Source organism: Macaca mulatta, chromosome X, assembly GCF_049350105.2.
Source record: "Macaca mulatta isolate MMU2019108-1 chromosome X, T2T-MMU8v2.0, whole genome shotgun sequence".
Taxonomy (NCBI): Eukaryota; Metazoa; Chordata; class Mammalia; order Primates; family Cercopithecidae; genus Macaca; species Macaca mulatta.
In genome coordinates this window covers 51,869,868-51,894,024 of record NC_133426.1, presented here as the reverse complement: position 1 = coordinate 51,894,024, position 24,157 = coordinate 51,869,868, and the positions used below count along the sequence as shown (strand labels likewise).

The 24,157-nt window shown below is 37.1% G+C and overlaps 1 pseudogene; it reads right to left on the bottom strand.

Moving 5' to 3' along the window:
• Positions 1-20,572: 20,572 nt before the first annotated feature.
• On the bottom strand, positions 20,573-22,082 carry LOC704511 (periodic tryptophan protein 1 homolog pseudogene; annotated as a pseudogene).
• Between the last annotated feature and the right edge of the window lie 2,075 nt (positions 22,083-24,157).

Sequence of the window (24,157 nt, the reverse complement as noted above, 5' to 3'; positions counted from 1 at the left end):
AATCTGGATATCTTTTATTTATTTTGCTGGACTAATTGCACTGGTTATAACCTCCAGTAAAATGTTGAGTAAAAATGGTGAGAGCAGACATCCTTGTCATGTTCCTGATCTCAGGGGGAAGCCTTTAGTCTTTGAACAGAAGTACGATGTAAGATGTTGATTTTTCATAGATGTTCTTTATAATGTTGAGGAAGTCCCCACCTACTCCTAGTTTTTTAACTTTTTTATCATGAAAGAATGTTGGATTTTGTCAAATCATTTTTCGGCATTTATGGAGATGGTCATGTATTTTTTAGTTTTGTTTTATTAATATGATGTATTATATTAAGTGATTTTTAAAATATTAAACCAATCTTGCATTCCTGGGATAAATACCACTTGGTCATGGTGTATAGCTCTTTTTATGTGTTGCCATATTCAGTTTGGTAGTATTTTGTTGAAAGTGTATGCATCCATATTCATAAGAGATTTTGATCTGTAGGTTTTTTTTCTTGTAGTGTATTTGGTTTGGGTGTCAGGGTATAAAAAGTCATAAATTCATAAAATGAGATGAGAAGCATTCCTTCTTCTGTTTTTTGGAAGAGTTCAGGAAGAATTAGTATTTTCAAAAAAGATTGATAGACTTTAATGACGAAGCCATGTGGGCCTGGTCTTTTCTTTATGGGTGGTTTTAAATTATTGATTCAAGCTCTTCATTTGTTATGGGTCTATAAAGACTCATACTTGAATCAGTTTCAGCAGTTTGTGTTTCCCGGAATTTGTCCATTTTATCTAAGTAATCTAATTTGTTGGTGTACAATTATTCATAGTATTTCTTTATACCCCTTCTTATTTCTGTAAGATCAGTAGTAATCATCTCTCTTTAATTTCTGATTCTGGTAATTTGTGTTTCCACTCCCTTTTTACTTGGTCAACCTAGATAAAAGTTTATCAGTTATTTTTTGAGCTTTTAAAAAAAACTAGCTTTTGCTTTCTTTGATTTTCTTGTTAGGTTTCCTGTTATCTATTTCATTAATTCCCATTCTAATATTTACTATTTCCTCTGTTTGCTTAAGGTTTGGGTTGTTTTTCTTATTGTGTCTTAAGGTGGAAGGTTAGGTTATAGATTTATAGTCTTTCTTCTTTCTTAACATAGGTATTCACAGCTATCAATTACCCTCTAAGCATCGAGTTTTTTGCATTGCGTAAGTTTTGTTATTCTATGTCGTCATGTTATTCATTTCAAGAGATTATCTAATTTCCCCTTTGATTTTTTCTTTGACCCATTGGTTATTTGGGAGTGTGTTGCTTAATTTTCACATACATGTGAGTTTCCCAAATTCTTATTATTGATTTCAAAGTAAATATTTTGTGGTCAGAGAACATTCTTTGTATTATTTCTTTCATTTTAAATTTACTGAAGTTTTGTCTATGGGCTAGCATTTGCTCTATCCTGGAGAATATTCCATATGCACTTGAGAAGAATATATATTCTATTATCATTGAATGGAAGGCTCTATTGTTGTCTGTTAGGACTCGTGGCTTTATACTGTTGTTCAAACCTAATCTCTTGCTAATCTTATGTGTGGTCATTCTATCATTATTGAAAATGGGATATTGACATCTTCAACAACTATTTTTGAATTATATATTTTTACCTTCATTTCTGTCAGTTTTTAGTTCATATATCTTGGTGCTCTGTTATTAGGTGCATACATAATTGTTATAACTTTCTAATGCATTGACTCTTTTATCATTATAAAATGTTCCTCTTTGTCTCTAGTAACATACTTTTTGGTTTAAAGTCTTTCTTGATTGATAATGGTATGACTACTCTAACTTTGCTATGGTTGCTACTTTCTTTTTCCCTCCACTTTAGAAGGTTTTATGCTTTGAGTCTCTAGCCAGAACAAGTCACATGACTCTGCCTCACCAAGTGGTTGTGTGGGAAATCAAGAGCAGAAAATGGAACATTTGGTAAACGCTATTGTGATTTACATAGGTACTAAATTGCAGAGAAACTTGACAGAGTTAAATGCAGTTTCACTACCTCACCATATATGGCAAATAAAAATAAAAATATACAATGGGATGGTTTGGAGCAAGATGGCAGAACAGGAGCCTACACCATTTGTCCCATGTGCAAGAACACCAAATTTTAACAACTGTTTGCACACAGAAAAGCACCATCGCAAGAACCAAAAATCAGGTGAGCAATCATAGTACATGTTTTTAACTTTGTATCATTGAAAGAGGCATTGAAGAGAGTCAGAGAGAGAGTCTTGAGTCGCCAATGCCACACCTCCTCCATCCCCCAGCAGTGGCCATGCTGCATGGAGACTCTGTGCACTTGGGGGAGGGAGAGTGCAGCAACTGGAAGACTTAACATTGAATTCAGTACTGCTCTATCACAGCAGCAGAGAGGACAGCAAAGCTGTGTTGGGTTCAGTCAGCACTCATGCAGAGAGAGAGCGTTTGGACCACACTCAGCCAGAGGAGAACTTCCTACTCCAGCAGTTGGAACTTGAATTTCTTGGCAAGGCTTGCCACTGTGGGTCACAGTGTTCTGGGGTCCTAGGTAAACTTGAAAGGCAGTCTAGCACACAAGAACTGCAATTCCTAGACAACTCTTACTGCTGGACTGGGCCCAGAGCCAGAGGACTAGGGTGGCACATGACGTAGGAAGACAAGCTGGGCAGCTAAAGGAATGCTTGCACCACCCCTTCCCCAACACACACAGTGAAACTCACAGCAACAAAAGTGACTACTTCCTTCAGCTTAAGGAGCTCACAGCAACAAAAGTGACTACTTCCTCAGCTCAGGCAGAGTCAGTCATGAGGTTCCCATTCCAGGTCCTGGCTCCCAGACAGCATTTCTAGATATACCCTGGGTCAAAAGGGAACACACTGACTTAAAGGGAAGAAACAGTCTTGGCAGAATTCATCACCTGCTTACTAAAGAGCCCTTGGGCCCTGGATAACCAGCAGCAATGCTCAGGTAGCATGCCATGGGCCTTGGGCTGTGAGACCTGCTGGCTTCAGGTATCACTGAGCACATTGCCAGCTGTGGTATACGGATAAAGACTCTTTCTGTTTGAGAAAAGCAGAGTGAAAGGTTAAGGAGACTTTGTCTTGCATCTTAAGCATCAACTTGACTACAGTTGGGTAGAGCAACAAGCAGGCTCTTGGGGTCCCTGAGTTCAGGCCTAGAATCTTGTACAGCATTTCTGGGCCTTCTCTGGGCCAGAGAAGAGATCATTGCCCTGAAGGGTGAGTTTAAGCCCTGGCATCATTCATCACAAGCTGACTAAAGAGCCCTTGAACCTTAAGTGAACATTGGCAGTGGCCTGGCAGAAACCCCTATAGGCCAGTGGTGGTGGTGGCCACAGGGAAAGGCTCCTCTGCCTATGGAAGGGGAAGGAAGGACTGCATCTTGTGGTTTGAGTGCCAGCTTAGCTGCAGTAGCATAGAGCATCAGGCAAATTTCTAAGGTTTTTTTCCTCAAATCCCTGGCTCCCAGACAGCATCTCTGGACCCACCTGGGGCCTGGGGGAATTCACTGCCCTGAAGGAAAAAACACAAACCTGGCTGAATTTGCCACCTGTTGATCATAGAGCCCTAGGGCCTTGAGTGAACATAGATGTTAGCCAGGTAATGGTAACCAAGGGCCTTGGGCAAGACCCAGTGCTGTGTTGGATCCAGATCTGACTCAGTGAAATCCCAGTAGTGTAGCCACAGGCGTCCTTGCACCATCACACTCCACATGGCTTGGCAGAAAGAAAAAGAGAGACAGAGAGAGAAACTATTTGTTTGGGAGAAACTAAGGGAAAAGAACAAGAATCTCTGCCTGGTAATCCAGAAAATTATTTTGGATCTTATCTAAGACCACCAACACAGTACTTATACAAGTCTGCAAAAACCAGTGTTATTGGGCTTAGGGCCCAAGTCCCTCACAATACCTGGAAAGCCTCCTCAATAATGAGAGGAACAAACAAGCCCAGACTGTAAAGACTACAAAAAGTACCTAACTCTTCGATGTCCAGACACTGATGAATACCTACAAGTATCAAGATCTTCCAGGAAACATGATCTCATCAAATCAATTAAACAAGACACCAGTGACCAAACCTGGAGAAACAGAGATATGTGGCCTTTCAGATAAGAATTCAAAATGGCTGTCTTGAGGACTTCAAAGAAATTCAAGATAATACAGAAAAGGAATTCAGAATTCTATCAAATAAATTCAACAAAGAAACTAAAATAATTATAAAGAACCAAGGAGAAATTCTAGAGTTGAAAAATGCAATTGGCATACTAAAGAATGCATCAGAGTCTCTTAATAGCAGAATTTATCAAGCAGAAGAAATAATTAGTGATCTTGAAGACAGGTTATTTGAAAATACACTGTCGAAGGAGAAAAATTTTTAAAAAATGAAGCATAGCTACAAGCTCTAGAAAATGACCTCGAAGGGGCAAATCTACGAGTTAATCCCCTTAAAGATGAAGCAGAGAAAGAGATAAGGGTAGCAAGTTTATTAAAGAAGAAAAAAATCAGAGAACTCCTGAAACCTAGAGTAACTTATCAACATTGAAGTACAAGAAGATTTTAAAGTACCAAGCAGACTTAACCCAAAGAAGACTGCCTAAAGGCATTTAATAATCAAACTCCCAAAGGTCAAAGATAAAGAGATGATTGTAAAACAAGCAAGAGAAAATAAATAAATAACATACAATGGTATTCCAATACATCTGGCAGCAGACTACTCAGTGGAAATCAAACAGGTCAGGAGAGTGTAGCATGACATATTTAGAGTATTGAAGGAATAGTATATCTGGTGAATATATCCTTCAAGAATGAAGGAGCAATAAAGACTTTCCCAGAAAAACAAAAGCTGAGATATTTCATAAAACCAGACTTGCTGTACAAGAATTGCTAAAGGGAGTTCTTCAATCAGAAAGAAAACGATGTTAATGAGCAAGAAGAAATCATCTGAAGGTACAAAATTCACTGGTAATAGCAAGCACAAAGAAAAGCACAAGATACTATAACAATGTAATTTTAGAGTGTAAACTACTCTTATTTTAAGTAGAAAGACTAAATAATGAGCCAATAAGAAAACGCAACTTTTCAAGACATAGACAGTACAATAAGACATAAAGAGAAACAACAAAAAGTTAAGAAGTGGGGGGATGAATTTAAAGTGTAGAGTTTTTATTAGTTTTCTTTTTGCATGTTTCTTTATGCAATCAGTGTTAGGTTGCCATCTGTTTAAAATAGTGGGTTATGAAGACTAAACCAGGAAGACGTTGAATCCCTGAATAGACCAATAGCAGGCTCTGAAATTGAGGCAATAATTAATAGCCTACCAATCAAAAAAAGTCCAGGACCAGATGGATTCACAGCTGAATTCTACCAGAGGTACAAGGAGGAGCTGGTACCATTCCTTCTGAAAACTATTCCAATCAATAGAAAAAGAGGGAATCCTCCCTAACTCATTTTATGAGGCCAACATCATCCTGATACCAAAGCTTGGCAGAGATACAACAAAAAAAGAGAATTTTAGACCAATATCCCTGATGAACATCGATGCAAAAATCTTCAATAAAATACTGGCAAACTGAATCCAACAGCACATCAAAAAGCTTATCCACCATGATCAAGTGGGCTTCATTCCTGGGATGCAAGGCTGGTTCAACATACACAAATCAATCAACGTAATCTAGCATATAAACAGAACCAACAACAAAAACTACATGATTATCTCAACAGATGCAGAAAAAGCCTTTGAAAAAATTCGACAGCCCTTCATGCTAAAAACTCTCAATAAACTAGGTATTGATGGAACATATCTCAAAATAATAAGAGTTATTTATGACAAACCCACAGCCAATATCATACTGAAAGGGCAAAAACTGGAACCATTCCCTTTGAAAACTGGCACAAGACAGGGATGCCCTCTCTCACCACTCCTGTTCAACATAGTGTTGGAAGTTCTGGCTAGGGCAATCAGGCAAGAGAAAGAAATCAAGGGTATTCAGTTAGGAAAAGAAGAAGTCAAATTGTCCCTGTTTGCAGATGACATAATTGTATGTTTAGAAAACCCCATCATCTCAGCCCAAAATCTCCTTAAGCTGATAAGCAACTTCAGCAAAGTCTCAGGATACAAAATTAATGTGCAAAAATCACAAGCATTCTTATACACCAGTAACAGACAGAGAGCCAAGTCATGAAAGAACTTCCATTCACAATTGCTTCAAAGAGAATAAAATACCTAGGAATCCAGCTTACAAGGGATGTAAAGGACCTCTTCAAGGAGAACTACAAACCACTGCTCAGTGAAATAAAAGAGGACACAAACAAATGGAAGAACATACCATGCTCATAGATAGGAAGACTCAATATCGTGAAAATGGCCATACTGCCCAAGGTAATTTATAGATTCAATGCCATCCCCATCAAACTACCAATGACTTTCTTCACAGAATTGGAAAAAAACTGCTTTAAAATTCATATGGAACCAAAAAAGAGCCCGCATCTCCAAGACAATCCTAAGTCAAAAGAACAAAGCTGGCGGCATCAAGCTATCTGACTTCAAACTACATGACAAGGTTACAGTAACCAAAGCAGCATGGTACTGGTACCAAAACAGAGATATAGACCAATGGAACAGAACAGAGTCCTCAGAAATAATACCACACATCTACAGCCGTCTGATCTTTGACAAACCTGACAAAAACAAGAAATGGGGAAAGGATTCCCTATTTAATAAATGGTGCTGGGAAAATTGGCTAGCCATAAGTAGAAAGCTGAAACTGGATCCTTTCCTTACTCCTTATTCGAAAATTAATTCAAGATGGATTAGAGACTTAAATGTTAGACCTAATACCATAAAAACCCTAGAAGAAAACCTAGGTAATACCATTCAGGACATAGGCATGGGCAAGGACTTCATGTCTAAAATACCAAAAGCAACGGCAACAAAAGCAAAAATTGACAAATGGGATCTAATTAAACTAAAGAGCTTCTGCACAGCAAAAGAAACTACCATCTGAGTGAATAGGCAACCTACAGAATGGGAGAAAATTTTTGCAATCTACTCATCTGACAAAGGGCTAATATCCAGAACCTACAAAGAACTCAAACAAATTTACAAGAAAAAAACAAACAACCCCATCAAAAAGTGGGCAAAGGATATGAACAGACATTTCTCGAAAGAAGACATGCATACAGCCAACAGACACATGAAAAAATTCTCATCATCACTGGTCATCAGAGAAATGCAAATCAAAACCACAACGAGATACCATCTCACACCTGTTAGAATGGCAATCATTAAAAAGTCAGGAAACAACAGGTGCTGGAGAGGATGTGGAGAAATAGGAACACTTTTACACTGTTGATGGGATTGTAAACTAGTTCAACCATTATGGAAAACAGTATGGCGATTCCTCAAGGATCTAGAACAAGAGGTACCATATGACCCAGCCATCCCATTACTGGGTATATACCCAAAGCATTATAAATCATGCTGCTATAAAGACACGTGCACACATATGTTCATTGCAGCACTATTCACAATAGCAAAGACTTGGAATCAACCCAAATGTCCATCAGTGACAGACTGGATTAAGAAAATGTGGCACATATACACCATGGAATACTATGCAGCCATAAAAAAGGATGAGTTTGTGTCCTTTGTAGGGACATGGATGCAGCTGGAAATCATCATTCTCAGCAAAGTATCTCAAGAACAGAAAACCAAACACCACATGTTCTCACTCATAGGTGGGAATTGAACAATGAGATCACTTGGACTCGGGAAGGGGAACATCACACACCGGGGCCTATTATGGAGGTGGGGAGGGATTGCATTGGGAGTTATACCTGATGTAAACGATGAGTTCATGGGTGCTGATGAGTTGATGGGTGCTGCACACCAACATGGCACAAGTATACATATGTAACAAACCTGCATGTTGTGAACATGTACCCTAGAACTTAAAGTATAATAATAAAAAAAATAAAAAATAAAATAAGATAGTGGTTTATAAGATAGTATTTGAAAGCCTCATGGTAACCTCAAATTGAAAAACATACAATTGATACACAAAAAACAAAAAGCAAGAAATTAAATCATACCACCAGAGAAAATCTCCTTTACTAAAAGAAAGACAAGAAGGAAAGAAAGAAGGGAGAGAAGACTAGAAAAGATCTGGAAAACAAATAACAAAATGGCAGGAGTAAGTTCATAACTTATCAATAATAACATTGAGTGTGAATGGAACAAATGCTCCAATTACAAGACATAGACTGGTTGAATAGATTAAAAAAAAAAAAAAAAAAAAAAGACACCAGCCGGGTGCAGTGCTTCATGCCTGTAATCCCAGCACTTTGGGAGGCTGAGGCGGGTGGATCATGAGGTCAAGAGATTGAGACTATAATGGCCAACATGGTGAAACCCTGTCTCTAACAAAAATACAAAAATTAGTTGGGCATGGTGGCATGCTCCTGTAGTCCCAGTTACTTGGGAGGCTGAGGCAGGAGAACCTGGAGGCAGAGGTTGCAGTGAGCCGAGATCACACCCCTGCACTCCAGCCTGGGGACAGAACAAGATTCCATCAAAAAAAAAAAAATGACCCAAGGGTCTGTTGCCTACAAGAAACATACTTCACCTATAAAGATACACACAGATTGAAAATAAAGGGATGGAAAAAAGTATTCCATACCAATGGAATCCAAAAAAGAGAAGGAATAACTATAGTTATATCAAACAAAATAGATTTCAAGATAAAAATAAGAGACAAAGAAGATTATTATATAATGATGAAGGGGTCAATTCAACAAAAGGATACTTCAATTGTAAATACATAGGCACACAACACTGGAGCAACAAGATATATGAAGCAAACATTATTAGAGCTAAAGAGAGAGATAGACCTCAATACAATAATACCTGAAGACTTCAAAGAAATATCAGACATAATCTGCACTATAGAACAAATGAACATAATAGATATTTACAGAACATTTCATCCAATGGCTGTAGAATACACATTCTTCTCTTTAGTACATGAATCATTCTGAATGATAGACCATATGTTAGGTCATAACACGAGTCTTAAAACATTCAAAAAAATTAAGATAGTATCAAGCATCTTTTCTGACTACAATGGAATAAAATCAGTAATCAATAACAAGAAAAAAATTTGAAACTGTATAAACACATGGAGTTAAATAATGTGCTCCTGAATGACCAGTGGGTCAATGAAGAAATTAAGAAGACAATTTTAAAAATTCTTGAAACAAGTTATAATGGAAACACAACATACCAGAACATATGGGAGACAGTAAAAGCAGTACTAAGAGAGAACCTTATAGCTATGTGCCTACATCAAAAAAGGAGAAACATTTCACATAAATAACCTAATGATGCATCTTAAAGAATGAGAAAAGTTAGAGCAAACTGAACCCAAAATTAGTAAAAGAAAAGATCAGAGCAGAAATAAATGAATTTGAAAGAAAGAAAAGACACAAGAAGAAAAGAAAACTACAGGCCAATATCCCTGATGAACATAGATGCAAAAAGTCTCAAAAAGTTACTATCAAACCAAATACCAAAGTACAGTAAAAGAATCATACACCATGACCAAATGGAATTTATCCCTGGGATACAAGGATGGTTCAACATATGCAAATCAATCAATGTGAAAAATCTTATCAACAAAATGAAGGATAAAAACTGTATCATAATTTCAACTGATACTGAAAAAGCATTTGATAAAATGTAACATCCCTTCATGCTAAAAATCCTCAAAAAACTGGGCACAAAAGGAAAATACCCCAACATAATAAAAGCCATATACAACAGTCCTACAGCTAGTATTGTACTGAATGGGAAAAAACTGAAAGTCTTTTCTCTAAAATCTGGAATATGACATTGATGTCCATTTTCATCACTGTTATTTAACATAGCACTGGAAACCCTAGCTAGCGTAATTAGACAACAGAAAGAAATAAAGAACATCCAAATTGGAAAGGAAGAAGTCAAATTATCCTTGTTTGGAAATGATATGATCTTGTATTTGGGAAAAGCCTAAAGATGCCACAAGAAAACTTTTAGAACTGTTAAATTAATTCAGTAACGTTGCAGGACAGAAAATCAACATACAAAAACCAGTAGCTTTTCTACATGCCAAAAATGAATAATTTGAAAAAGAAATCAAAACATAATCTCATTTACAGTAGCCACAAATAATATTAAATACCTACCAGTCAACTTAACCAAAGAAGTGAAAGATCTCTACAATGAAAACTATAAAACTATATATAGATTGGAAGAATCAATATTGTTTAAATGTTCATACTACCCAAAGCAATCTACATATCTAATGCAAACCCTACCAAAATAGCAATGGCATTCTTCACAGAAATAGAAAAACAACCTTAAAATTTATGTGGAACCACAAGAGACCAGAATAGCCAAAGCTACCCTAAGCAAAAAGAACAAAACTGGAGGAATCACATTACCCAATTTCAAATTATACTACAGAGCTATAGTAACCAAAACAGCATGGTACTACCCCCAAAAGACAGGTAGACCAATGGTACAGAATAGAAGACCCAGAAACAAATGCATACCCCTGCAGTGAACTCAAAGGGGTCAAGAATATACACTAGAGAAAAGACAATCTCTTCAATACATGGTGCTGGGAAAATTGGATGTTTATATGTAGAAGAATAAAAGTAAACCCCAGTATCTCACTATATACAAAAATCAAACCAAAATGGATTAAAGCTTTAAATGCAAGACCTCAAACTATGAAACTACTACAAGAAAACATTGGTGAAAATCTCCAGGACATTGGTCTGGGCAAAGATTTCTTGAGCAATACCCACAAGCACAGGAAACCAAAGCAAATATGTACAAATTGGATCACATGAAGTTAGAAAGCCTCTGCACAGCAAAAGCAACAAGCAGCAAAGTGAAGAAAGAGCCCAAAGAATGGGAGAAAATATTTGAAAACCACCCATCGGACAAGGAATTAATAACCAGAATATAAGGCATTAAAACAGCTTTATAGGAAAAAGTCTAATAAGATCATGTCACCTGCAAACAGATATTTTTACTTCTTCCTTCCCAATTTGGATGTGTTTCATTTCCTTCTCTTGCCTAATTCCTCTAGCTATGACATCCAGTACTGTGTTAAACAGAAGTGGTAGGAGTAGGCATCCTTGTCTTGCTCCGTATCTTACAGAAAAAGCTTTCAGGTTTTCATCATTGAATACGATGTTTGCAGTGGGATTTTCATATATGGTCTGTATTAAGTTCCTTTTATACCTAGTTTGATGAGTTTTTAGCATGAAAGGGTCTTGAATTTCATCACATATTTTTTGTGCATCTATTAATATGATCATGTGATTTGTAGCCTTCATTCCATTAATGTGGTGTATTACATTGATTGATTTGAGTATGTTGAACCACCCTTGCATCCCAGGGCTAACTTACACTTGGTCGTGGTATATAATTCTTTTAATGTGCTGTTGAATTTCATTTGGTAATATTTTGTTGAAGATTTTTGTTAGGTCTACTCAGTCTGTAGTTTTTCCTTATTGATCTTATCTCTGGATTATCCATCCACAGTTGTAAGTGGGGTCTTAGTCTCCTACTTCCATTGTATTGCTATGTATTTCTCCCTTCAGATCTGACGTTTACCTTATATATTTAGGTGCTTTGATGATATGTGCTTATATATTTATAATTTTTTATATTTTACTGTTGAATTGACCCTCTTATCATTATGTAACAATCTCCTTTGTAATTACATTTATAGTGACAGTTTTTTACTTAAAGTCTGTTTTGTCTAAGTATAGAGTCTCAACAGGCAGAGGAAAAAGAAAAAGGTCTAGCTGCTACAAAAAGTTGCTGGAATCCAACTTTTTGATAAGCATTTTTCTTCTCATGCCCACTGGATTGCTCAGGTCAGGCAGGAAGCTTGGTGAATAGAGGCCAGGGACAGGTGAGAAAACACGTCTCTATTGTCTTTATCTTCTTGTGGTGACAGGTTAAGGCAAACGACTGAGACAGGCTATTATGGAAACCGAAGCTGAATCTGAGTCATGACAAAAATAACAAGTGAAACTTAAGACACAAGTTAGATTATGGAAGCTCATTCACAGGTGTGCAGTTCTGAGCAGATGAGCACAGTGACTCAGTCTGACTGTAGTAAAAGTAGTTGTGGTCATTGTGGTGAAGAGGGAATGCTATGAGGTTGAAAGGAAAGTAGGACCCAGATTACAGAAACAGTACATGCATATTGTGTTTGGGGTGTCCTTATTATTTAAAGATTGTTACATAGCTTTTCCTTCAATATTCATATTTCACATTTTCTTTACACTTTGAACTATGTTAACAATTTGTTTAGACCTAACTCTTTTCATTTGAAAGGTGGTATAGCTACTTTCAGAGTATCTCTGAAACCTGTAAGTCTTTGATGTTTTGAGGCAGCTCTGGAGGGTAACAGATTTGGAATTGTGAAATCCTGAATACCAGAGAGAGTGATCAGTTGATCAAGTTGCATTTGATTTATTCCAGTTTACAGGTAAGACATGTAGATAGCTTTGACTATGGCCTAAACCTCTTGCTGTTCCCATATCACAAATAAGCTAGATTTAACTTCAGTTAAATGCATCTCTGCCCCTCCAAAAATCAGTCTCCCTTCTCTGTCCAAAAATGACCTTTTGTCCCATTCCCTTATCTCTATTCTGTCTTTGCTCTGAACTTTGACATTATAGACATATTTAGATATTACAGACTTCTATTAAGCTGGATATATGAATCATTCTGCTCTGATAAAAATTATTATCCAACTCTTCTTGCACTTTTCCCCCAAGACACATACACATAATTAATAATGTTTACATACTAACAGACCTAGGTTTTTATCTGGTGCTTCTCCCCATTATCTTTTCTCTCTGAACCCCTGGACTTGATCCCATGCATGTCTCTGAGTCATTTATGGATAGGCAAGAGACCAACTCAAAATTCTTTTTGTTTAGAGGTGTTCACCACAGAAGAATAAATACCAGCCAGACTTCTGTGAGGTAGTGTCCTCATCTTTCCTTGAATAGGTAGAAACACAACTACTCTAGAAGTGAGAAACTAGAGCTCAGCAAGGAATCGACAGACAGGCTTCCTGCAAGGAGATCCTGCAGCAATTATGGAACCATATTGTGCAGAGAGATGGCCATGAGGAGATTCTTCCTACAATGTCATTCATCCACTCCCACTCAACAAATATTTACTTATCTTCTATGGTTTATCAAGTACTGTTTTAGATGCTGAAAATATAGTAGTGAATGAAATAGGTAAAATTACCTGAACTTGTGGAGTTTATGTTATAATTGAAGAAGACAGATAAAAGTCTAAATAAATAAAATGCATAGGATTTTAATGGTGATAAGCACTAAGGAGAAATGCAAGGCATGGAAGTGAGCTGGGAAGGATGAGGGGGTTACAATGTTAGGTAGGGTTGTTAGAGATGGGCTCACTGTGTAAGGTATATCTGAGTAAATAACTGAGGGAGATAAGGTAGAAAATCATTTGGATATCGTCTGTGATGGTAACGATGATGGCAGTTGTGGTGGATATTTCAGGCAGACGAGACATCAACTGCAGTTTCCTGAAGAAATATTCTTCCTGGAAGTTTTACTAACAGTCAGAAGGGTGGTGTAGATGGGGCAATGTGAATGAAGGGGAAAGGAATAGGAGATTAGGTCACAGATTTTATGGTAGTTCATATCATCTAGAACCTTGCAGACTATTGTATGAACTTTGGCTTTAACTCTGAAAGAGACAGAAAATCATTGGAGAGTTTTGAACAGAAAAGTTATATTATATAACATGCTTTAATAGGATTTTCTGGCTGCTGTACTGAAAAGGACTGAAGAGGGGAAAAGATCAAAGCCAGTTAAGAGGCTACTGCGAAAATCTAGTGAAAGAAATTACAGTAGTTTAGACGAGAATGATAGAAGTGGTAATGGTGAGATGTCACATTCTGGATGTATTTAGAAATGTAAATCCTTTCATAGTTTCCTATGGATTAGATGTGGAGTGTGAGAGAGTCAAAGATGACTGCAAGGTTTCTGGCCTGAGGAAAAAGAATGGATTTGCAATTAACTGGAGTGTGAAAGACTGTGGGATTTCAGATTTGGCAGTGAGGGAATCAGGAGTTAGGTTTTGCACACGTTAAATTTGCAATCTATTGCTTTTCATCAAATTTTTTATTGAAGAAAAATTCACATAACATACAATAACCGTTTTAAAGTGTACAACTCAGTCATCTACCATATTTACAACGTTGTACAACATGCACCTTGACCTGGTTCTGAAACATTTTCATCACTACAAAAGGAAACCCTGAACCCATTAAGGAGTCGCTGGCCATTTCCTTCTCCTTCAGTACCTGACGACCACTAGCCACTTTCTCTCTGTATGGATTTAACTATTCTGGATATTTCATACAAATGGAATCATACAATACTTGGTATTTTGTGTCTGGTTTCATTGATTTAGCATGTTTTTGAGGTTCATCTGTGTTGCATCATGCATTAGTACTGTATTCCTTTTTATGGCTCAATAATATTTCTTTAAATGTTTTTATTTTTCAATTTTTATCTATTTATTTATTTATTTTGAGACCAAGTTATGAGGCTGGCTAATTTTTGAACTTTTGGTAGAGATGGGGTTTTGCCATGTTGCCCAGGCTGATCTTGAATTCCTGGGCTCAAACGATCTGCCCACCTTGGCCTCCTAAAGAGCTTGGATTACAGGCATGAGCCATCGAGGCCAGCCTTCAATATTTCATTGTATGCATATACCACAATTGTTTGTCTGTTCATCATTTGATCGAAATTTCATTGATTCCTTACTTTGGCTATTGTGACTAGTACTGCTATGAACATTAGTGTACAAGTTTTTAGGGTTTTTTTCTTTAATACCTGTTTTCAATTATTTTGGACATACAATTACAACTAATCCAAGTCCATTTTCAAATGACACTGTACCGCTTTGCAGGCAGTGTGAATACCTCATAATAACAAAATAACCTAATTTCTCCCTCCTATTCCTTGTATCAATGATACCATTCATTTCACTTATATGTAAGCATACGTAAGCTATATATGATATATACATTCGCCTACATAATTGGTTATATTGCTGCTGTTATTTTGAACAAACTGTTATCTGTTAGATCAATTAAGAATTGTAAAATAAAAGTTTTCATTTTACCTTTACTTACTCCTTCTTTGATGATTTTACTTTCTTCATGTAGATCAGAGTTTCTGTCCTTTATCATTTCCCTTCTCTCTAAAGAACTTCTAACGTTGCTTGCAAGACCGGTCTGCTGACAATAAATTCCCTCAATTTTTGTTTCTCTAAGAAAGTCTTCATTCTTCACTTTTGAAGGATGATTTTGCAAAATATGCAATTCTAGGTTGGTGGGTTTTTCCCTCAACACTTTGAATATTTTGCTCCGTTCTCTTCTTGTTTGCATGGTTTTTGAGGAGTTGGATGTAATTCTTATCTTTGTTACTCTATAGGTAAAATTCCCCTCCACACACCTTTGGCTTATTCCAGGATTTTTTTCTCTTCGATTTTCTGCAGTTTGAAAATGATATGCTTAGGTGTCCTTTTTTTGGCATTTATCCTGCTTGATGTTCTCTGAACTGAGACTCTCCCCAAATAATGCCAAACACGAAACCACCTGGATCTGTAATTTGGTGTCTGGCATTATTTAGGGAAATTCTCAGTCATTATTGACTCCAATATTTCTTCTATTTCTTTCTCTTTCTTCTACTTCTTGTATTCCCATTATGCACATGTTATACCCTTGTAGTTTTCCCATAGTTTTTGGATAGTCTGTTCTGTTGTTTTGTTTCAGTTTTTGTTCTCTTTGCTTTTTAGTTTTTGAAGTTTCTATTGATATATCCTCAAGCTTAGAGATTCTTTACTCAGTTGTATCCTGTCTACTAATAAACGCAACAAAGGCATTCCTTATTTCTGTTACAATGTTTTTGATCTCAAGCATTTCTTTCTGGTTCTCTCTTAGGATTTCCATTTCTCTGCTTACATTGCCCATCTCTTCTTGCATACTGCCTACTTCATCCTTTAGAACCCTCAGCATATTAACCGTAGGTTTCTTAAATTCCTGGTCTGATAATTTCAACACCCTGCCATATCTGGTTCTGATGCTTACCCTATCTTTTGAACTTGTGGAGTTTTTTATCTTTTTTTTTTTTTTTTTTTTTTGCCTTTTGATATGTCTTTTTTTTTTTTTTTTTTTTTTTTTGCTTTTTGATATGTCTTGCCTTTTGATATGCCTTGTAATTTTTAATGTCTTATAATTTTTAATGAGACATGATGTACTATGTAAAATGAACTTCTGCAAATAGGCCTTTGATAATGTGGTGGTAAAGTGGGGTGGGGAGAAGAAGCATTCTATGAGCCTATGATTAAGTCTTAGTCTTTATGTACTCTGAGTTCTTTGGTGTATTTCAAAATGGTTCCTTTTTCCTTCCTGCTCCTGAAAGTGTGAGAAGATTTTCCTCCAATATTTACTATGGCAACATGGTTGAGCTCCTGGAGGTAAATCTCATAATATTGTAAAAACCCTTCTATCACTGGGTCCTCCTGGAGTTTTTAATTCTTAGACTTGTCTGCACTGAACCTTCAGCAATTATTTAATTACAGTTTAGATTTTCCTACCCTAGTACCAGTTCCTCTGGCAGTTTCTGCTCATGAGTCACGACCCTGTATTTACCTGTCTCTCCAACCTTGGGAGTAGTAGTTTCCCTGTGTCCTCCCCTATCTTACAGATCCAGTAAGAGTTGTTGACTTTTTCAATCTATTCAGTTTTGTAGTTGTTAGGAGGGCATGGATTTCCAAGCTGCTTACATGCAGAACCACAAACTAGAAGTCCATACATAGCTTTTAACAACAACAACAACAACAACAACAACAATAAAAATGAAAAGAAACACCATAGAGGCAAGAAGGAAAATATTCTGAAGGGGCATGTCAATCATCAGAACCAGACTCAGGTATGAAATGGGGAGAATGCTTAATATATTTAGGCTTTAACATAAAAGTAGGCAACATGCATGACCACAAAGGTGGCAATTTTAAAAAGAATCAAAAGGAAATGCTACAAATAAAAAATACAACAACAGAAATGAAGAATGCCTTTGACAAGTTTGTTAATAGAATGGACACAGACATGAATAGAATCAGTTAACTTGATGATAGACCAATAGAATCTTTCCAAACTGAAATACAAAGAGAAAAAAGAATTACAGAAAAAACCCAGAGTAGAACATACAAGAACTGTGGAACAATAGCAACAAGTATAACATATACAAAAGTGGGGCCAGGCTCAGTGGCTCACACCTGTAATCCCAGCACTTTTGGAGGCCGAGGTGGGCGGATCATGAGGTCAGGAAATCGAGACCATCCTGGTTAACACGGTGAAACCCCGTCTCTACTAAAAATACAAAAAATTAGCCAGGTGTGGTGGCGGGCGCCTGTAGTCCCAGCTACTTGGGAGGCTGAGGCACGAGAATGGCATGAACCTGGGAGGTGGAGCTTGCAGTGAGCCGAGATCATACCACTGCACCTGGGTGACAGAGTGAGACTCTATCTAAAAAAACAAACAAACAAACATAAAACATAACTGTAATACCAGAAGGAGAAGAAAGAACAAATGTCACAGAAGAAATATTTGAAGACATAGTGGACAAGAACTTTCCAAATTAATGACAGATACTAAACTACACATTCAAGAAGCTCAAAAAACAGGATAAACATGCACAAACATGCACTACACACACACACACACACACACACGCATATTATATCTAGACATATCACCTTAAAAGAGAAGAAGACCAAAGACAAAAAATTCAATCCATTTATCAAAGTGTCTACAGTTTCTGAATCTAGAGATATGAAACAATAATAAATTTGCAAAGGAAATTTTTTAAAAAGCAGCCCATAACATTGGTGAAGCCAATGTGCACATAAGGTTATTTTATGGAGGTGCAAGTAATATTATTTTAGTATCAAAGGAACACATATGATAAAGAAATATTTGGAATATAGAAAGAGGAGGCAGGAGTAAAGTTTTGGAGGTGATGGATGTGTTCACTACCTTGATTGTGATGATGGCTTATAAATGTATGCATATCTCCAAATCCATCAAATTGTATATATTAAATATGTCCAGTTTTTTGTATATCGTTTACACCTCAATAAACTGTGAAAAAATATAGAGAAAAAGAAAAGGAAAGAAAGAAAGAGAGAAAGAAAGAAAAAAGAAAGAAGAAATAAGAAGAAAGAAAGGGAGGGAGGGAGGGAGGGAGGAAGGAAGGAAGGAAGGAAGGAAGGAAGGAAGGAAGGAAGGAAAGAAGGAAGGAAGGAAGGAAGGAAGGAAGGGAAAGCATGGAAGGAAGGAAGGATTTGAATAGAGTAATAGAGTCCTCTTACCAGAATTTGTTCTACCACTTACAAGATAAAAGACATTTGAGTTTTGCAGAGAAGATTTGTGTGAAATACACATAGAGTAATTCTATTGTCTCTGTTCTCCAGCAACTTTACATCATTGTCTCTGTGGAGACAGCCTACTGCTTCCTTGATCCTGTTCACAAGTGTGAGAGTTTACAAAGCCTCTAAGGAGTTTTGTAATATACATATATTCAGTAAATTATTTTTGCCTCAGACTGTAAAGGAAATTTGTTTCATATATAAACACTTTGGAATATAGGGAAAGCATAAAGAATCCAGCCACTCATAGATAACCATTTCAATATCTTTTGGATACTCTTCTCAACATTTAAGAAAAAATTTTGCACACAAGATAATATATTATCCAGTATTGAATCTATTTTAGTTCATTTAGTGTTGCTATAAAGGAATATCTGAGGCTGTTAATTTATAAAGAAGAGAGGTTTATTTGGTTCATGGTTCTGCAGGCTGCACAAGAAGCATGACACCAGCATCTGCTTCTGGTGAGGGCCTCAGACTGCTTCCATTCATGGCAGAAGGTTAGCGAAGCTGACATGTGCACAGATCACATGGCAAGAGAGAAAGCAAGAAGGGAGAGGGAGGTACCAGACCCTTTTTAACAACCAGCTCTCTTGGAAGCTATCAGGGTGAGAAATCACCTATTACAGTGAGGACGGCAGCAAACCATTCATGAGGGACCTGCCCCAATGACCCAAACACCTCTCATTAGCCCCACCTTCAGTGCTGGAGATCAAATTTCAACATGAGGTTTGAGGGGACAAACATCCAAACTATAGCAGAATCCTAAATATTTCTTTGCTACACATTATATAATCAGGGCTTCCCCCTTTACAATTTAAATTTCTTTGTAAACACCATTTAATGATTGATTGCCCAATACTGGAGGGTGAGAATCATCATATGCTGCCTAACAATTTCTTTATTGCCTTTTATTTTATTTCAATAGTGCAGCATTGAACTTTTTGCATATTTGGCCACATTTAACACATATTGCTAAATCCCTTTCACTAAAAACATATAATAGTGCCATACACTGTATTCATTATAACGCTGATTTTTTTTTCCATCCTTTAATCTCTTTAATTCACACATCTGTCCTTTGTATAAAGAGGTGTTTTGGTGAACCCAAGTTGTTACATCAATGACATTCCACAGTATTAACACTAGAAAGATTGAAGTCACATTCATGAATTACATAGGAAATATCAAAGGTTCATGAACTGATTATTCTTCTGGCAAGTTAGGGTTGGGTCTCATATTATCAAACTAATTTTTAATGCCTACTAAAATTCATACTTAATAGGAAGACGATCTACAATTAAAATTGTCCCTTGTTAGGTGGAGAGCAAAGACTTATTCACACTGAACCTCCCATGCCTTGTATAGCACTGGGCACAGAATGGCATTCAGTGTTTTGAGAATGAATGAATGGTCTGCCTCTTGTCTTTGATAACAGTGAATATCATGCTAGGAAAACAGGGGCATGTAACTTTTACTTACCAAACTCTATGAGTTGCATTGAGCATACTTCTCAATCACGAGCATTAATTTGAGAATAGTTAGGAAGGAAAGTGGAGTCTCTGGGGCACTTGCCTCTGTTTGTGGCCTCCTGTGCAATCTTAGCCAAATAACAACCTTTCCAGGCCTAGGTTTACCCATCTTTTAATATTACAGGATTTTACGCTTTAAAAATTCTATAAATTACTACATATTTGCAAACCTAGATTAACTGTGACAGATGGTATGTTTGAGGAACTATTTTTTTTAAATCCTTTTTATTACTCTTTTAAGAAATGCAACAAGAGCCTTACAAACCATCCATTTGAAGAGCAAGCACAAAGACCAGCTCTGTTTGTGGTGCCACCACAGTTGCAGAAAGGAATATCAGGAAGTCAGAAATGAATTGTGTTTCAGTCACTCTGCATGGTTGCTGCCACATATGGAACAATTTTAGGCCAACTTTTCAAAATTCCCAGTTAAGGTAAATGGGAAATTAGATGATCTTCATTAAGACTACATGGGTGTGTCTGAGCTCCTGCTGCCAAAAGGGCCACTGATAGATGAATTTCTTGCACTCTTGAGAACATGCCGCTCTCGTCTTCCAAATGCTTCATTTACCGAAGAGACTGTGCTTATATCCCAGACCCAAAGCCCTTCTTTTTGACCTCCAAAGGCATAAATAAATGGCAAATCAGGGCAACATGAAGAACAGAAGAGAACTCCCATTTTCATGTCCCTAGAATGAACTAGACTTGGCCTATCTCCTAAGATGTCCCAGATCTTCACATATTTGTCAACTGAAGCAGTCACGAGACAGCCCTTGATTTGACTGCTAAGATCAAGACCAGAGATTTCATCATTGTGCGCATTAAGTGTAAAAATTGGCTTATCTGAACCTGCATCCAAATTATACACAAAGCCATCATCTGTACTGGCCAAAAAATGACAAGGTGAAAAGTGATTCCAAGTCACTCTATCTGCCTACTGAATCGCCACATTCGATGGCTTTCATCTGGACTTCGGCAGTCATACAAAGCCAGAAATCAGAGTCTGTGCTTCAAATGGATGAAACTGCAGCATTTGGACCTTGTCTGTGTGTATAGGGAGACTAGCTGCTGGTTTCCCCAAGGACATATCCCACAGAATTACAGTGTTGTCCGCTGACGTACTTGCTAAAACATTTCTGATTAGCTTATTCCATGAAAGGTCAAGGACAGCATCGGTATGCCCTTCTGCTGAGAAACTCTTCTCTCCTTTCTTTTTCTTCTTTTTTGAAAGTTTACTTCCCAGTATGAAGACTGGCTCTAAAGAGTCCACTATATCAAGGTCCCACACTTCAATAACAGGGGTCATGTTTCCTACAGCAATGTAATTTCCAGTAGAATCATCTGGGCTAGGATCAAAATTCAGCCATTCCACACTCAGAGGATATGCAGACAAGAGTATATCCTGATGTACATAAAAAGAGTCTTCTTCTTGATTATAAACATGCACCTCTAAATTGCACTGGTCCTGTTCAGCTCGGCCACAAACTATGAGATTATCACTGGGCTTAAGCAAGAAATCTTCAAGTTCATATTGTTCTGTATCTTTCAGAGTAATGTAAGGATCTTGATCATTACTCCCGTAGACCATAAGACCCAAGAGAGATTCACCAAGAGTCTCAGCATCTGGGTCATCTTCCTCATCATATTTATATAAGTCATACTTAGCTCATCATCATCGAGCATCCTGTCATCCTCTGGGTCACCATCCTCCAGGGGCTCTCTTGGGCGTGCCTGGGTGCGTGCACTCTGCATGCCATCTTCTGAAGGACTGCCTGTCTCCTCTTCATCAATGCCACCACCCACCTTCTTCTTGCAATTTCTCCTTTGCCTCAGCAATGAGACGTTTTACTTCTTCTTTACTCAGCTCTACCTTGTCTGGTGTCTCTTTGGCCATGCCGCAGCGGACCCAGGCCACACACCTCACCTGGCAGCTGCGGTTCATGATCCTCAGGTCAAGGGCGTGTCAGGCTAGAAACTCGGCCAAGCATGAGGGACCACAGCCGCGCTGCGGCCACACTGTCGGGGCTCCGCACGGGGCCGCTCACGCTGAATAGGTTTTTGTTTCTTTATTCTAATTTTTATTTTTATTTTATTTTTTTTTTATTTATGTATTATTATTATTATACTTTAAGTTCTAGGGTACATGTGCATAACGTGCAGGTTTGTTACATATGTATACTTGTGCCATGTTGCTGTGCTGCACCCATCAACTCGTCAGCACCCATCAACTCGTCATTTACATCAGGTTTAACTCCCAATGCAATCCCTCCCCTCTCCCCCCTCCCCATGATAGGCCCCAGTGTGTGATGTTCCCCTTCCCGAGTCCAAGTGATCTCATTGTTCAGTTCCCACCTATGAGTGAGAACATGCAGTGTTTGGTTTTCTGTTCTTGTGATAGTTTGCTAAGAATGATGGTTTCCAGCTGCATCCATGTCCCTACAAAGGACACAAACTCATCCTTTTTTATGGCTGCATAGTATTCCATGGTGTATATGTGCCACATTTTCTTAATCCAGTCTGTCACTGATGGACATTTGGGTTGATTCCAAGTCTTTGCTATTGTGAATAGTGCCGCAATAAGCATACATGTGCATGTGTCTTTATAGCAGCATGATTTATAATCCTAATGTATATACCCAAAGAATAGGTTTTAACTATTGATAATTTGGTAGCTGAAAAATATCTCATTGTTTTGGCTTAAATAATATTTATTTGATTATATGTAAGTGCATATATAACTATATGCACTTTATATTTAATACTTTTGTAAGTATTTTAAAATTTGCCCTGAGAATGTATATGATTCACACAATATATAATTAACATTTTAAAATAATAAGACAAAAAGGAAATGGGTAGAAAAAAATAAAATCAATATTAAGAAGTTAAAACACAGAAGGAACACCATTAGGTGAACCATGAATATGACTCTAAGCTTTCTAGCAGCCAATTTAAAGAGGAAAACATAAGAAGATAGAGTGTATATTGGTGGCGGCCAGAGGCCAGGGTGCATATGGGGGAGAGGTGGATGAAGACAGGTTGATTAAAGGGTACAAATATACAGTTTGATAGAAGAAATAAGACCGAGTGTTGGATAGATCAGCAGGGTAACTATACAATCTATTGTATATTTCAAAATAGCTGGAAGAATACTTCCAATCTCATTGGGTATTGTGAATAGAATTGCTATGAAAATGAGTCTGCAAATATCTCTTCAAGACTCTGCTTTCGAATCTTTTAGATATATACGCATATATCAAATCTTTCCAGCATAAAGACAAATATTTAAGGTGATGGATATCCCAATTACAATGACTTGACCTTTACAAATTATGTGAATGTATTCAATTATCATATGTACCCCACATGTTTAAACTTTGGACATTTAGATAATCTTGATTTGTATCTTCTCAATTTTTCAATAATTTCTAGAACTACAGGAGAACTCATTAACTCTGTCCCTTCTCTGGATTTCGCACACAAAAAATTGTCTCTGTTTTTTAATTTTTTTTTGTATTGTGGTAAAAACATATAGCATTTATGTTTTTAACTTAAAATTGTGTGTGTTTAATATGTACACTGTGATGTTTTGATATAAATAAACGGTAAACTGATTATTACAGTTAAGCTAATTAACATATCTATCTCTTCACATAGTTACGTTTTTATGGTAAGAATACTCAAGATCTAATCTTTTAGCAAATTTCAAATATCCACATATGTATTAACTACAGCCCCCATGCTGTACATTAGATCGCTAGAAATTATTCATTCTACATCATTGAAACTTTGTACACTTTGACCACCATCTCCCATTCTTCCCCTTCTCCTGTAACTAACATTCTACTCTCTGCTTCTATGAATTCAACTTTTTAAGATTCCACATGTAAATAAGATTATGCAGTAATTTTCTTTCTGTGTCTAGCTTAATTCACTTAGCATAATGTCTACCAGGTTCAACCATATTGTCACAGATGGCAGGATTTTCTTCTTTTCTAGGGCTGAATAATATCCCCTTATATATACATTGTTAAGTAAGTTGACCAAAACC